The 16,450-nt window shown below is 40.6% G+C and overlaps 1 pseudogene across 1 annotated transcript; it reads left to right on the top strand.

Annotated features, from left to right (window-relative positions):
* The first annotated feature begins 3,214 nt into the window (after positions 1 to 3,214).
* Positions 3,215 to 8,335, top strand: LOC149160663 (uncharacterized; annotated as a pseudogene). Its single transcript, XR_016261400.1, has 5 exons — positions 3,215 to 3,290; positions 3,458 to 4,116; positions 4,795 to 5,854; positions 6,063 to 6,240; positions 7,913 to 8,335. The product of XR_016261400.1 is annotated as an uncharacterized LOC149160663 (transcript).
* Positions 8,336 to 16,450: the final 8,115 nt, after the last annotated feature.

The following is a 16,450-nucleotide window of genomic DNA, read 5'->3' as shown; positions in this document are numbered from 1 at the left end:
CTACAAATGCACTTGCTTAGAATGTAAAGTGAACTTACGAACATATATCTTAGATAATGCCAAATTGTTGCAACTTTAAAACAGTGCCTAATGCTTATGAAAGTTGTGCACCAAGATCATTAACGCGGTTCCAGGATCACTAATAGGAGTAGCAATCTCACTCTGAAATACTTACTAAACTTGTGGAAACTTAGAGGAGCATCAATATTATACTAGTTAGAGAAGCTTTCCAGAGTATCAAATCTGAAAATTTGGCCTGTGCGCAATATGGTTGCAGGTAGAAACCTGAACTCTGTTGTTCCCTTGGACTTCAACAATACAATAACCAATGTTGAGATGCGAGCTTATAAAAGCCTGAGATCCAAGCTTATGAAACGAGCTTGTCTTCACTGAAAATACTTGCACTGTATATAGTAAGTCGACTGGACAGACTCAGTTCATTTACTAGAGTTTTAAATGCTTCATAATAAACGATTCTTCATAATCAGGTCGACGTAAAACCCTTTGTAGGAGAGGGTCTGCATAGTAGTTTTCAGTTGGCACATCCACTATCAGCTTTCGATACTCTGCCTCTAACAACAAGTCTTCAAAAATTGATCGCTCACTAGTCTCACCTCAAAGCTCTTGGCTACACCCTCCTAGTCGTAGCAAAAATATTGATCGATATATTAAACACAAAAAAATGTTGAAGCTGATTTTAATTCTCTGAAGGAAAGTCCACGTAGCTTGCTACCTTACTTTGTGATATCATCGATGATGTGCTGCTTGAAAATAGGTTGCTCTCAAATGGTAAAGCCTCATGAACATGCAAATGCCTTGTCACCAAATTCAAGTGGTTTATTACTGGAAGTTCAAGAGATTGAGCATATCACAACTTCACATTCAATGTTGGAGGTTGCCTTGGAAGAATTCGATGATAATGATGCATAGACAATGGGAGAGAGCTCACGGTCTTGAATTCAATGTTGCATACATAGTCAACGCTAAACGCAGAGAGGGTACGTTGCAGACTATTGTTTCAATGCTTCCAGTAGCGAGAATGTTTATAATTTCATCGCCGGACGTAGATGGAGGTGGACAACTTCCACCGATGTACGGTGTGACCTATTCGTGCACTTGTGCGCTTTGCCGCTGCATATGTGCTGTGTGAGTTATGAGCACGCTCTTAGACCATTAATGCTTGATGTTGAAGGATTGGAATCTTCTACCGCTACAGCCAGGGAACACACTAAAATGTCAGAACATCCTACTTCTCTTCATCAAAATATTGAAGCTGAAAGAGTCCCATTTTTGGGATCAATATCTGCAACATCTACACAATCACTAGTTCACGAAGTTGAAGAAATAGTGCCACCCAGATTAGTTAGTTCTCTAATAAGGGAACAAGACGAATTTTCAAGATCTTTGCCATCGGCTGTCAATATCAGAGCTGCCAGGTCTCTGCCACTAGCACCAAGAACTAGTAGAACATCTTCACATATGATGGTTGATGGAGTTGAAGAAAGAACACCGTTGTGATTGGAGACTTCTCTAGCCAGACACACAGAAGCAATGGCAAGGCATTTGGCATTTCTTGGGCATATTAGAGCAGATAGGTTCCCATCACTGGAAACTATTTGAGCATGCAGAAATAGCGACATTGACGACATAGAGAAAAAGAAATCATTTTAATCCCAGTTACAGTATGCAACTTATTATAAGGTAAATGCATAAGAACAGCTTGAAACTTTGCACAGAGAATATGAATCGATGCACAAAGAATGAGGACTGCGTGTGTACATTGTCTGAAATCAAAATCGATTTTAGCTATCCCTACCTCAGTCGCATAGAGAGGAAACAAATGGATTTCCTGACAGAGGCTAAATTGATGGAGCGTTATGAGGTAATGGAAAACCTGAGAAATGAAAGGACTAAGCTTATGCCAAGATTGATAATTATTGCAAGCCCTCAGGTGAATTAATATGTCACCGTTGGCGTTTCTTAGAGCTGCTACAGAACTGGACAAAAATCGCAACTAGAATATAACTGACAGGATTTGCTCTGAGGTAAATGTAACGTTTCTGCAAGGAGGAGGACAATGCAGAAGACAGAGAGGACAGCTAAAATATTGCACAAAGGGTCAGATATTTAACGGTCAAATGGCAGAGCACCTAGTTTGAAAAAGACCACACAACTAATGGTGGGAAAAGGCCACAAATCGTGGCTTTGATACCATGTTAAACACAACAATGGTGAAGACAAAAGAAATGAAGGATCAACCTTGAATACATTATTATTCACAATGATACATATTTATACAAGTCTAGTGATCGTTGGTTTCATATTCCAAGTGGTTTGTTGGAAACCCCTTTGACTGTTCAGCTTCCACACCAACCCTTAGAGGATCAACACTTAGAAGATTACAAGTGCAACAAATCTAAAAAAAATTGAATTTTGTTGCCAGGGATAGGTCTTATATGGGTTCATATGAGTTCGCTGCAAGTTGTATGCGAGTCAATGGGTCAACGCGAGTCAGCACAGGTAAGGGTCTTATGTGTGGGTTCTATGAGAGTGACTCGTTTTGGCCTATGAATTGTCAAGACCCGCGAGTCTCGAAGGGTCATGCTTCACTAGTATTATTATCTTGTTAAAGGGTGTGATATTCGAGTTTCTCTTAGAACTTTGATTAAAAAAAATATATTGTTAAAGGGTGTGATATTCGAGTTTCTCCCAGAACTTTGATTAAAAACAATTATATTGCAATTCACATCTTTAGGGCTTATTGTTCTGTTCATGGTTGTCATTGCAATAATGTTGATGAATCCACGACGATCCCAAGTATTATCACTTGGTTAATTGTTTGAGGTTGAAAATTACCATGTAAAGTTGTTAAAGCAGTGTTTGTTTTCAAATATGTTGAAATTTATTGAATTTTACCAATCTAAAATGTACACCTCATCTCTATGAGGTCATGGTTCTACTTCGTAGATTTTTTAATCCTTGTTGCTGAAAATAATTTGTTCAATGATCTTTCAAGAAACTTGAAATCTGCCCAATACTATTTCTAGGCAATCTCAAGAATGTAAACACGACAAATACTTTCCACGTACATTATTCCAAGATCGTTCACCCACCAATCAATGGCTAGATCTGTAGTTTACCACATCTCGTCCAAATTTGAGAGCGTGGGATTTTGTCACAACTGGCTCAGGTTCTATCCTCAGTGCATTGCTATATGGGTGCTTTGCCAGCCATGATATACTGGGATGGAGTCACTGCAGGTGGTGTCATCAGCACTGGAGCTCATGGGAGTAGAAGGGTCTAGTGGAGCTATAGTGCTTGAAGTTCTTTTGGGAAGACTATGGGAAAAGAGAGGAAGAAACTAGCGGTGGTAGGCTGGTGATGTTGGTTCCTCACACTTTTGCCGAGTGATTCAGGGCATTATGATGGGATGATTGTCACACAGCAGGATAATCAGGTTTGCTGAGTGTTTCAGGGCATTATAATGGGATGATTGTCACACAGCAGGATAATCAGGCATTTCGGGCCTTCAAGCGTGCCCTTGATGATCCTCGAGGTGTTTAGAAGAGCTGGAATGACAATGGGATTGGAGCATGCTCTGAAGGATGACTTGGAATCAAATGTGTTAATGGCCAAGTGATCTCTATACAGATTCCATGGAGGGGTTTGGGAGGTCGAATTACTGAGCAAGTGGGTTAGCTCACTATGAGAAAGCTGAATCTGCATGACAATGTCTTAGCCGGTGCAGTGTCAAGTTCCATGGATGTTCCGAGGAACCTAAGGGGCGTGTAACTCTTTAACAACAAGCTCTCTGGTACCATTCCACGAGGGATTGGTAATTCTCCTCCCCTTCAAGCTTTGGATCTGAGTAACAATTTATTTAGTGGGGCTATTCCTCTTGGGATTGGAAGTTCAAGCAACCTATATAGAGTTAACTTGAGCATCAACAACCTCACTGGATCATTTCCTGCAGACCTGGCTCAGAATCCTTCTCTGACATTTCTAAACCTCCAGAATAACGATCTCCAGGGCTCATTGCCTAATACATGGGGTGAAGGAAAGCAGGAGTACCAGCTCCAGTACTTGAATGTCGAGAACAATGCATTTGCTGGAAGCGTTCCCCCTCACTGGGAAATCTGATGATGGGATGATGGCATTATGATGGGATGATTGTCACACAACAGGATCATCAGGCTCTTGGGGCCTTCAAGCGTGCCCTTGATGATCCTCGAGGTGTTTTGAAGAGCTGGAGTGACAGTGGGATTGGAGCATGCTCTGAAGGATGGCTTGGAATCAAATGTGTTAATGGCCAAGTGATCTCTATACAGATTCCATGGAGGGGTTTGGGAGGTCGTATTACTGAGCAAGTGGGTTAGCTCACTACACAGAGAAAGCTGAATCTGCATGACAATGTCTTAACCGGTGCAGTGCCAAGTTCCCTGGCTGTTATGAGGAACCTAAGCGGGTGTAACTCTTTAACAACAAGCTCTCTGGTACCATTCCACAAGGGATTGGTGATTTTCCTTCCCTTCAAGATCTGGATCTGAGTAACAATTTATTCAGTGGGGCTATTCCTCTTGGGATTGGAAGTTCAAGCAACCTATATAGAGTTAACTTGAGCATCAACAACCTCACTGGATCATTTCCTGCAGACCTGGCTCAGAATCCTTCTCTGACATTTCGAAACCTCCAGAATAACGATCTCCAGAGCTCATTGCCTAATACACAGGGTGAAGGAAAGCAGGAGTACCAGCTCCAGTACTTGAATATCGAGAACAATGCATTTGCTGGAAGCATTCCCCCTCACCGGCAAATCTGAGAAAGCTTCAGCAACTTAACCTGAGTCACAATCAACTTCAAGGACACATTCCGAATGAGCTTGGCAATCGTAAACAGTTCCAAGCCCTTGACCTATCCTATAATAGATTGAATGGAAGTTTCAGTGAACACCTCAGCAATCCTACTTCTCTTAACCAATTAGATTTAGGTCACAATATAATTAGCGATGCCATTCCCAGCAAAATAGGAAATCTTCAGAAAATGGTAGCCCTTGTGTCTGAGACAACAATTCGACTGGACAGATTCCACTGTCCATTGGAGATATCGCTGGCCTGTCATTACTTGATTTATCAATTAACAAGTTGAATGGCGTCATTCCATCTACTCTAGTAAGGCTGAGCAATCTTAAGAGCTTCAATGTCTCTGACCACCGGCTTCGTGGTCCTGCCCCATCGTATTTGGCAAGAAAATCCAATGCTACCTCTTTTGCAGGGAATTTGGGTCTGTGTGGATACGATATTACAACCCCTTGTAATCAGTCCTTATCACCAAGTGGGTCTCTAGTAGTATCTCAATCGAACTAACTGTGAAAGAAGGGAAGAATACTTAAAACTATATGGCTCATTTTAATTATTATTGGGAGCGTTCTTGGCTTGATGATGATCATTGGTTTCGTTCTCCTCTTCTATTTCTTGGGTCGGAATTCTATTGGCAAAGCTGTGGGAGAGAAGGGCACTGCTGCTGTGGTCGAAGGAGGAAAGCTTATACACTTTGATGGTTGTCTGGTATTCACAGCAGATGACCTTCTTTGTGCAACTGCATATGTGATGGGCAAGAGCACTTATGGAACTGTGTAAAAGGCTGCTTTGGAGGACAGGAATTAAGTTGCAGTGAAGAAGCTGAGGGAGCGAATAGCAAAGAGTCAAAGAGAATTTGAGACAGAAGCTAATGCTCTTGGGAAGATCAGGCATCTTAATTTGCTTGCTTCTGGGAGCTTATTACTGGAGACCTAAAGATGAAAAACTCTTGGTCTTTGACTTCATGCGTGGTGGAAGCCTTGCAACATTCCTTCATGGTATTTTTCTTACTCAAATAAGAGCACAGTTTGATAAACTTAGGTTTGCATTAAAATGTGGTTTATGTAAATGAAATTAGTTCACTTTTAATTGATATATGACCCAATCCCGAGGAAATACACCCCGAACGAATTGTGTTTTATATCACTCAAAATTACTTGGGAATCTCTGATGGATACTGTTTTCTTGTTTTCTTCTCCTTGGCAGCAAGAGGCTCAGAGACACCTTTGAATTGGCACACAAGGATGGAAATTGCATTTGGTGCAGGGCGAGGACTAGCTTATCTACGCAGCAATGAGAACATCATTCATGGAAATGTCACTTCCAGCAACATCCTGCTTGATGCAAAAATGAATGCCAAGATTGCAGATTTTGGCTTGTCTAGGTTGATGACAATTGCTGCTAATTCCAATGTGATTGCATTGAATGCCAAGATTGCAGATTTTGGCTTGTCTAGGTTGATGACAATTGCTTTCAATTCCAATGTGATTGCTATTGCCACAGCAGATGGTTGTCTGGTATTCACAGCAGATGACCTACTTTGTGCAACTGCAGAATTAATGGGCAAGAGCACTTATGGAACTGTGTATAAGGCTACTTTGGAGGACGGGAAATCAAGTTGCAGTGAAGAAGCCGAGGGAGCGAATAACAAAGAGTCAAAGAGAATTTGAGACAGAAGCTAATGCTCTTGGGAAGATCAGGCATCTTAATTTGCTTGCTTCTGAGAGCTTATTACTGGGGACCTAAAGATGAAAAACTCTTGGCCTTTGACTTCATGTCTGGTGAAAAACTTGCAGCATTCCTTCATGGCATTTTTCTTACCCAAATAAGAGCACAGTTTGATAAACTTAGGCTTGCATTAAAATGTGGTTTTTGTAAATGAAATTAGTTCACTTTTTATTGGTATATGGCCCAATCCAGAGAAATGCACCCCAAACGAATTTGGTCTTATATCACTCAAGAGTCAAAATTACTCAGAAATCTCTGATTGATACTGTTTTCTTCTCCTTGGCAGCAAGAGGCTCACAGACAAGACACCTTTGAATTGGCACACCAGGATGGAAATTGCAATTGGTGCATGGCAAGGACTTGCTTATCTACGCAGCAATGAGAACATCATTCATGGAAATTGCAATTGGTGCATGGCAAGGACTTGCTTATCTACGCAGCAATGAGAAAATTATTCATGGAAATTGCAATTGGTGCATGGCGAGGACTTGCTTATCTACGCCGCAATGAGAACATCATTCATGGAAATTGCAATTGGTGCATGGGCAGGACTTGCTTATCTGCGCAGTAATGAGAACATCATTCATGGAAATCTCACTTCCAGCAACATCCTGCTTGATGCAATCATGAATGACAAGATTACAGATTTTGGCTCGTCTAGGTTGATGACAACTGCTGCCAATTCCAATGTACTTGCCACAACAGATGGTTGTCAGGTATTCACAGCAATACCACAGTGGATGACCGACTTTGTGCAACTGCAGAAGTAATGGGCAAGAGCACTTATGGAACTGTGTAAAAGGCTACCTTGGAGGACGGGAATCAAGTGGCAGTGAAGAAGCTGAGGGAGCGAATAGCAAAGAATCAAAGAAAATTTGAGACAGAAGCTAATGTTCTTGGGAAGATCAGGTATCTTAATTTGACTTCATGCCTAGTGGAAACCTTGCAGCATTCCTTCATGGTATTTTTCTTACCCAAATAAGAGCACAGTTTGATAAACTTAGGTTTACATTAAAATGTGGTTTATGTAAATGAAATCAGTTCACCTTTTATCGGTATATGGCCCAATACTGAGGAAATGCACCCTAAACGATTTGGGTCTTATATCACTCAAAATTACTCAAAAATAATGATTTCTTCTCCTTGGTAGCAAGAGGCACAGAGACACCTTTGAATTGGCACACCAGAATGGAAATTGCAATTCGTGCAGCGCAAGGACTTGCTTATCTACACATCAATGAGAACATCATTCATGGAAATGTCACTTCCAGCAACATCCTGTTTGATGCAAACTTGAATGCCAAGATTGCAGATTTTGGCTTGTCTAGGTTGATGACAACTGCTGCCAATTCTAATGTGATTGCCACAGCAGGGGCTCCTGAACTCACAAAACTGAAGAAAGCCACCACCAAGACAGATGTATACAGCTTTAGGATTGTCTTGCTGGAGCTTCTGGCTGGCGAGGCACCACGAGAACCCATGACCGCAGACAGTGAGATGGACCTTCCTGATTGGGTTGCTTCCATTGTGAAAGAAGAGTGGACTAATGAAGCTTTTGACCTGGAATTGATGAAATTTTTTTCCAATTATGGAGATGAGTTAACGCTTTGCAACTGGCTATGCATTGTGTGGACCCTGCACCTTTTGCAAGGCCAAGGCCAGATATGGATGAGGTTGTGCATCAGCTGGAGGAAATAAAACCTGAATTTTGTCACTCCACAGCAGTAGATATAGGACGTATGATATCATAGCAACAATAATTAGAAAAAATGGATTATGCTTTACCATCGCTACATTCAAAGTATTAACAAAGGGATTGATTAACAGCAAGAAATGTAACATGTAATAATGCGATTGGTTTAGCTGAGTAGTTTTTTTCCTTATTTGCTATAAAAGATACTGATATTTTCCCCTTATTTGCTATAAAAACTGTGATTTCAAAAATATCAAAGATGAATGCTATGAGGTGATCAATTGCCATGCCTACCAATGAATCTTTCCTCTTGAACTCAACTTCATATTCGTTTAAAATTGTATGAACTAAATTGGAGGCTATAAAAACTGTAATTTCAAAAAGATTACAGATGAATGCTACGAGGTGATCAATTACCATGCCTACCAATGAATCTTTCCTCTTGAACTCAACTTCATATTCGTTTAAAATTGTATTATGAATGAACTAAATTGGAGGAAAGAGAGGTTCCACTTCTAGTTGATCAGATTTGGTACTACCTTCAACTTAAATTGAATTCTGGTATTATTATTATTTAATCTCGGGTTTAATAGTTTTAAATTTTATCATTTGATAATGTTATATTTTTTTGGTTTTAATTTTTGGTTTTGTGACTCACATGTATAAAACCCTCATACATGATATCATATAATAACTATACAATACAATATATTACTATTACTGTATACTGCTTTTGGGTACACATTCATTCATTCATTCTACAATATATTACTGTATGCTGCTTTTGGGTACACAGTTATTCGTTTATTCTTTTGATTTTATGGTCATGTATTGTAGCATCTGCAAACAGTAAATTATTATTCTGCAGATTCTTTTCAGCACTTCCACGGGCAGTGGCAGAGATGTGAAAATTTATACTGTGTTATAGTCTCCTGAATTTGAATGATTTAGAGTGTGTTTTTTTCCTGTCTATCTAGTTCAGAAGAAGAGAAGAGCAGAGCATTTGGTCTGTTTTTTTTTCTTTAATGAAAGGCATATTATTATGGAAATAAAATCATGTAAAAAATGATTTGAATTTGAATGATTTAGAGTGTGTTTTTTTTCCTGTCTACCTAGTTCAGAAGAAGAGAAGAGCAGAGCATTTGTTCTGTTTTTTTTCTTTAATGAAAGGCATATTATTATGGAAATAAAATCATGTAAAAAATGATTTGTATTCAGGATTGGTGGTTTATTTTTTTTATATGTATCTATATGTAAAAATAAATCTTCGAAACTTTGTTCTATTGTTTTTTTTCTTCAATAAAAGGCATATTATTATTGAAAAAAAATCATGTAAAAAATTATTTGTATTCATGATTGTTGGTTTATTTTTTATATGTATCTATAAATCTTGGAAACTTTGTTATATTTTTTAGGTTTGGAGATGTGCAAAGAATAGACTTTTGCTAGTGATTAATCATTTTTTCAAATTCATTAAACTTAAAATCGATCTGTTCTAGTCATTAAATATACACACATTTAATTGATATCTAGGTTTCGAAATTATAGAAAAATTCATGATGTCAAATTTAAAATTGATCGATCTGTTCTAGTCATTAAATTTACACACATTTAATTGATATCTAGGTTTCGAAATTATAGAAAAATTCATGATGTCAAAATTATAAGAAAATATGTGTAAAAAGTAGAATTGATATCTAGGTTTCAAAATTATAAAAAATTCATGATTTCAAAATTATAAGAAAAGATGTATAAAAAGTAGATTTTCGCTCGGGAATAATTACTTTTTCAAATTCATTAAATTTAAACTTGAAATAGATCTGTTCTAGTTATTAAATTTACACACATTTAATTATCTATGTATCAAAATTATAGAAAAATTTATGATATCAAAATTATAAGAAATCTAATGTTGTATTTAGAAAATAATGGAATAATCATATTAAAATTATAGAAAATTCATCATATCAAAATTATAAGAAAATCCAATGTTGTATGTAAAAAATTATGAAATAATCAAAATTATTAGAAATATAGTTTTAAATATATTAAATTTCAAATTATTCAATATATATTGAATCTATATGTAATTTTATTGATTTTTAATAGATTTATTTATTTTTTACCGTGAAATATATGTAATGTAATGTAATTTAATTTAATTTTATTGATTTTCAATATATTTATTTATTTTTTACTATGGATAAACTGGAATAATGGTTTTTAGGGTAAACAGGATTGGTCAAGCTTTTGACATTTGAATTTTTTGACATAGGTTTAAGCCCTAAATAAATAAAACATGTAGAAAAATCATATAAAAATGATATTATATAATAAAATAAAATTTGTGTGGTTGTATCTTCCGGATTCATCGCATCTGTTGTTTAAGTGCATCGACGTTTCGAACCAGCCTCTGTGGTTCATCATCAGGATGAGAATTATTAAACAAAACAAATTATGCCAAAACATAATAAATATAAATAAACATTTATATACAAATAAAATAATAAGTCCATTCATAACGAAATCATGATTAAGCCAAAAAAGATTTAAACACATTTCAAATAATTAAAAGGATAAATGATAATAGTAATAAAATATTTATAAAAATTAAAAATTAAAAATTTTCATCCTAAACCTAATTAATAAACCAATCTTATTTAAATCTTGTCGGTCCTACACTCTCCCTTATCTTCACCTATTTATTCACCACATCCCTTCTCTGACTTCTTCAATAATTCTCATCCTGATGATGAACCACAGAGGCTGGTTCGAAACATCGATGCACTTAAACAACAGATGCGATGAATCCAGAAGATACAACCACACAGAATACAAATCGCAGAAGTCTCAAATCCATAAAATAAAATTTATTAAACAATTATTATTATTATTATTATTTTATTATTATAGATCAAGTATTACATTGGCCAATTGACCATTTGAGTGTTGTAATAATGAGTTGAGGATGATCCGAGGAGATGATGGAAAAGGCGTCGCTTACGAAGCAAAGTATTGTCCTTTGGAATCCCCCTTCTCATTGACGACTCTGCAACTTTGTCCATGGAGTAAAGCATCTGATGGTGTCTAGCTATTCTACGTAGAACCTGCAACTTTGGCCATGGAGTAAAGCATCCGATGGTGTCTAGCTAATCTAACCATCAGCTGACAAGTGTTGGCCTCTCAGGTGCCCGATCTGTGACAAGTGTCGACCTCTCAGGTGTCCGATATTCCTAGACGGAGGGCACAGGTTCAATCCACTCCTGGCATTGTTTTTTCTTAGTACAACGCATTCGGCATTGTTTTTTCTTAGTTTGTCTTTGACCAAAAAATTAAGACACTTATCCATAATTTAACATTAGAAATTCAGATTTTATTATTATTGAAATTTATTTATTTGTAAAGTGATTGGTTGAGCTCTTATTATTGGTTGTTTAGTAATTTCCATTTCTGGGCCGTTGCAGGAGTGACACGTGGCGCCAATCCGATGGCCAGATCTGGGCCGTTGAAAGCATGACACGTCGCGCCCATCCGATGGCCAGATCTGGGCCGTTGTAGGAGTGACACGTGGCGCCCATCCGATGGCCAGATCTGGGCCGTTGAAAGCATGACACGTGGCGCCCATCCGATGGCCAGATCTAGGCCGTTGAAGGGATGACACGTGGCGCCCATCCGATGGCCAGATCTGGGCCGTTGCAGGCGTGACACGTGGCGCCCATCCGATGGCCAGATCTGGGCCGTTGAAATCGTGACACGTGGCGCCCATCCGATGGCCAAATCTGGGCCGTTGAAATCGTGACACGTGGCGCCCATCCGATGGCCAGATCTGGGCCGTTGAAATCGTGACACGTGGCGCCCATCCGATGGCCAAATCTGGGCCGTTGAAAGCGTGACACGTGGCGCCCATCCGGTTGTCAGATCTGGGCCGTTGAAGGCGTGACACGTGGCGCACATCCGATTGCCAGATCTGGGCCATTGAAGGCGTGACAAGTGGCGCCCATCCGATGGCCATATCTGGGCCGTTGATCGTGAGACACGTGGCGACCATCCGATGGGGAGATCTGGGCCATTGAAGGCGTGACAAGTGGCAGGAATAAGACGGCCAAAATCTTGACCGTTGTAAGCGCGACAAGTGGCGCATATCCGATGCCCAGATCTGGGCCGTTGTAAGCGCGACAAGTGGCGCCCATCCGATGGCTAGATCTGGGCCGTTGTAGGCGTGACAAGTGGCGCCCATCCGATTGCTAGATCTGGGCCGTTGAAGGCGTGACACGTGGCGCCAATCCGATGGACAGATCTAGGCCGTTGAAGGCGTGACACGTGGCGCCCATCCGATGGCCAGATCTAGGCCGTTGAAGGCGTGACACGTGGCGCCCATTCGATGGCCAGATCTGGGCCGTTGAAATCATGGCACGTGGCACACATCCGATGGCCAGATCTGGGCCATTGAAGGGATGACACGTGGCACACATCCGATGGCCAGATCTGAGCTGTTGAAGGGATGACACGTGGCGCACATCCGATGGCCAGATCTGGCGGTTGAAGTGCTGACACGTGGCGCACATCCGATGGCCAGATCTGCCCGTTGAAGTGTTGACACGTGGCGCACATCCGATGGCCAGATCTCGCTGTTGAAGGGATGACACGTGGCGCTCATACGATGCCCTGATCTGGGCGGTTGAAGGCGTGACAAGTGGCGCGCATCCGATGGCCATATCTGGGCCGTTGATGGCGCGACACGTGGCGACCATCCGATGGGGAGATTTGGGCCACTGAAGGCGTGACAAGTGGCGCCACGTGGCAAAATCGGACGGAACCGTTTTTTGCCACGTGGCAGGAATCTGACAGCCAGATCTGAGCTGTCCAAGTTGCACCACGTGGCAGGCATCTGACGGCCAGATCTGGGCCGTTCATATTTCGCCACGTGTCAAGACCCTGCACGCCAGTGTTGAACCATCCATGAGTGCGCCACGTGGCAGGAATCTGAACGGCCAGATCTGAGCCGTCCTATTGCGTCACGTGGCAGGTATATGAGAGCCACATCTGTCCGTCCAGAGATCGCCACGTGGCGGGCATCTAACATCCTCAACAGCCATTTCGCCACGTGTCAAGAACCTGACTGCCAGAGTTGAACCATCCATGAGTGCGCCACGTGGCAGGAATATGAACGGCCAGATCTGAGCCGTCCTATTGCGTCACGTGGCAGGTATATGAGAGCCATATCTGTCCGTCCAGAGATCGCCACGTGTCTTGCATCTGACAGTTAGATCTCAACCGTGCAGAGCTCGCCACCCGGTAAACATCTGACGGTCAGATCTCGGCCGTGCATATTTCGCCACGTGGCGGTCTTCCAACAGTTATATCTCGACCGTCCATATTGCGCCAGGTGGCGGGCATCCAACAGTTAAATCTTGGCTGTCCATATTGCGCCACGTGGCTAATATCTGACGGCCAGATCTTGGCGTCCATATTTCTCCACGTGGCAGGCATCTGACGGCCAGATCTCAGCCTTCCATATTGCACCAAGTAGCAGTCAAATCTGGACCGTTTAAATCTCGCACGTGGCAGGTCCGTTTGAAGTGAAATATTGATATTTAGTGTGTCGATGGATAGATGTGGGATATATACGAAGGCTGAAATACGGCTATTCTTCCCTGCCACTCGAGGAGGTCCGGCAGTGCCAGTCACGGCCTTAAGCTTTGAAGGAATTATTATGTGAGAAAGAAAGCGAGCAATACCCTTCCCCAACCTCTTCTTTTGCGGAATGGTTTAATCTCTGCAACCGGCCCGGCTTTGGCAATTCTGGATACCCTATATCCCTCTTGGCAAGCCATTACAGGTTTACGGTTCGGTTCCGAAATAAGGAGTTGTTGCACTGTGACGTCTGTATCTTCATCATCTGTGTTCATTGTAATCGATTTGTGGAAGGATACTTTTGTCTTTAAATGCTTAGCTTTTCCACTACAAAATCATATATGTAGTATTTAACAAGTAATAGCCTCTTTAACGTCAAGGCCTCCATGGATAATCATCCATCTGAATGGTTTCAGGTTTTTGCTATACATGTTTTTTTTGTTCTATTTTGTTTGCCATATGGCTTTTTCTTTTTCATTGTTATTCAAACTTAAAATGCGACTTACTATGAAATTTATTTCTCAGAGATTGACATTCCATTGAAATTAAATTCCTCAATGCGGCTATCAAGTAAATAGTGGGATTTCAAATAATTGAAGATTTTAGATAATTTCACCTTGAAAGCTAGAACGCATGTATCCCATGAATTGAATTCGCTGGTAAACCCACTTTTTTTACATTTCGTTACGTCTCCTTTCTATTATGTATCTTATTAGTTGGAAAGGATGGGGACTAAAGGAAAAACCCTAGTAAATCTAGCTCCGAGTGACTTCAGAAATCTTGTTCAGAGTGACTTATCATATTATAATCACGTAAGAGTATCACTTTATAAACGGATAAACTTATCAATTTATTTAACGCCCAGATCTGAGGGCAGAGAGGCTCCCACGTGTTAGTCATCTGGTGCCCAGATCCGATAGCTGAGAGGCTGCCACGTGTCAGTCATTCGGCGCCCAAATCCAAGCGCTGAGTAGATGCCATGTGCTAGTCATTCAACCCCAACTTTGAGGGCTGAGAGGTTTCCACATGTCAGTCATATGGCTCCCAGATCCGAGCGCTGAGAGGCTTCCACATGTCAGTGATCTGGGTCCTAGATCCGAGGGCTAAGAGGCTGCCAAGTGGCAGTCATCCAACACCTAGATCTGAGCGTTGAGAGGCTGCCAAGTGGCGGCCATCTGATGCCCAAATTCGAGGGTTGAGACGCTGTCACGTGTCAATCATCTGACGCCTAGATCTGAGCGTTGAGAAGATGCCAAGTGGCAGCTATCTGACGCCCAGATCCGAGCACTGAGAAGATGCCAAGTGGCAGCGAGCTAACGCCCTGGCTTCGGATCCACTTGGCAACCTCTTAGCTCTCTCATCCAACGACTGCGGCAAGTGCTATTTCATGGACTATAGCATCATTAATGCTATAGTCCACGTAACCGAGAGAGCTCATCTCATCCATGGATGCATGGATGCCATACATCGATTCATGAACTATCCGTTCCTGCCCGCCTCTGTCCGTTTCTGCCCTGCCTCCGGCGCCGGCCCGCCTCCGGTTTGAGACATAATGGCCAGTGCACCAACCGTCTATTAATGCACTTAAACTCTCCGCCGTCTCCGCCGTTTACGTTTACCCACGCATCAACATGCCCGGATCCATAAACTCCATTCGCGCTTCAGATTTCAATCCCTGCAACCCCCTGCAACCAGCGAAGAGCGAAGAAGAACGTGTTACAGGTATTCTGCTTTGCACATGAAATGCATGACAACAGCGATTTTTTTCCATTACTTTTTCCATTATATAAATAACAGATGATCAGATTGCCAACGCTGGAGCGTTTCAGTTATTCCATAGTGTACTCTCTGTTCCTGCTGATGTTCAGTAACTTCTCCATTTTAGTATCAAAATTGTTTCCTTTGTAAATTCGTGTGAAGAGTTTCTAGAGATTTCTTCGTTACAATATTTTGCCCTAGCATGGTCTATAGTCTACAGGCTTGTAATATTGGGATGCGCTCGTCAACTGACCTCAAACATTTTCGAAATTAAACGTTATTCAAACTCGTTGAATTCAGACTTACTATATTTTAAAAATTTAATGTTAATTAATAATAAAACGCAGAAAGTTCCTCCATGGAAGTAGTTAATTGCAATCTTTACCAGCCTGTTTTAATATTTTTTATTTGGACCATAGTTGTTTTCACGACGCCTTAAAAACCAGTTTTAATATTTTTTATTTGGACCATAGTGGTCATATGTTTCGCTGCTTTTCTGAAATTAAAGGTTATTCAAACTCGTTGACCATCTCAAATACCTTAATTTATTTAGAAGCATCCATTAGTTTATGAATGACGAGAACATGGAAAGGTTATATATTAAGAATTTCATAAGACCAACTACAGTTGTATTACAAATAGTTGAAAAATCAATAGTAAAACTGGAAGGAATTCGAAGGAATTTTAAAACACATTAGAGTGATAATGGAGTTTTGGGAATAACCCAATAATTTTCTTAATCTACATGCTAAACCCAACATAGAGGCATCCATTATTGTAA

The sequence above is a fragment of the Pinus tabuliformis genome, chromosome 5_2, assembly GCF_031772625.1.
Source record: "Pinus tabuliformis cultivar Carrire ecotype Pingquan chromosome 5_2, CPIR1, whole genome shotgun sequence".
Taxonomy (NCBI): Eukaryota; Viridiplantae; Streptophyta; class Pinopsida; order Pinales; family Pinaceae; genus Pinus; species Pinus tabuliformis.
This window is presented reverse-complemented; position numbering and strand designations above follow the sequence as displayed.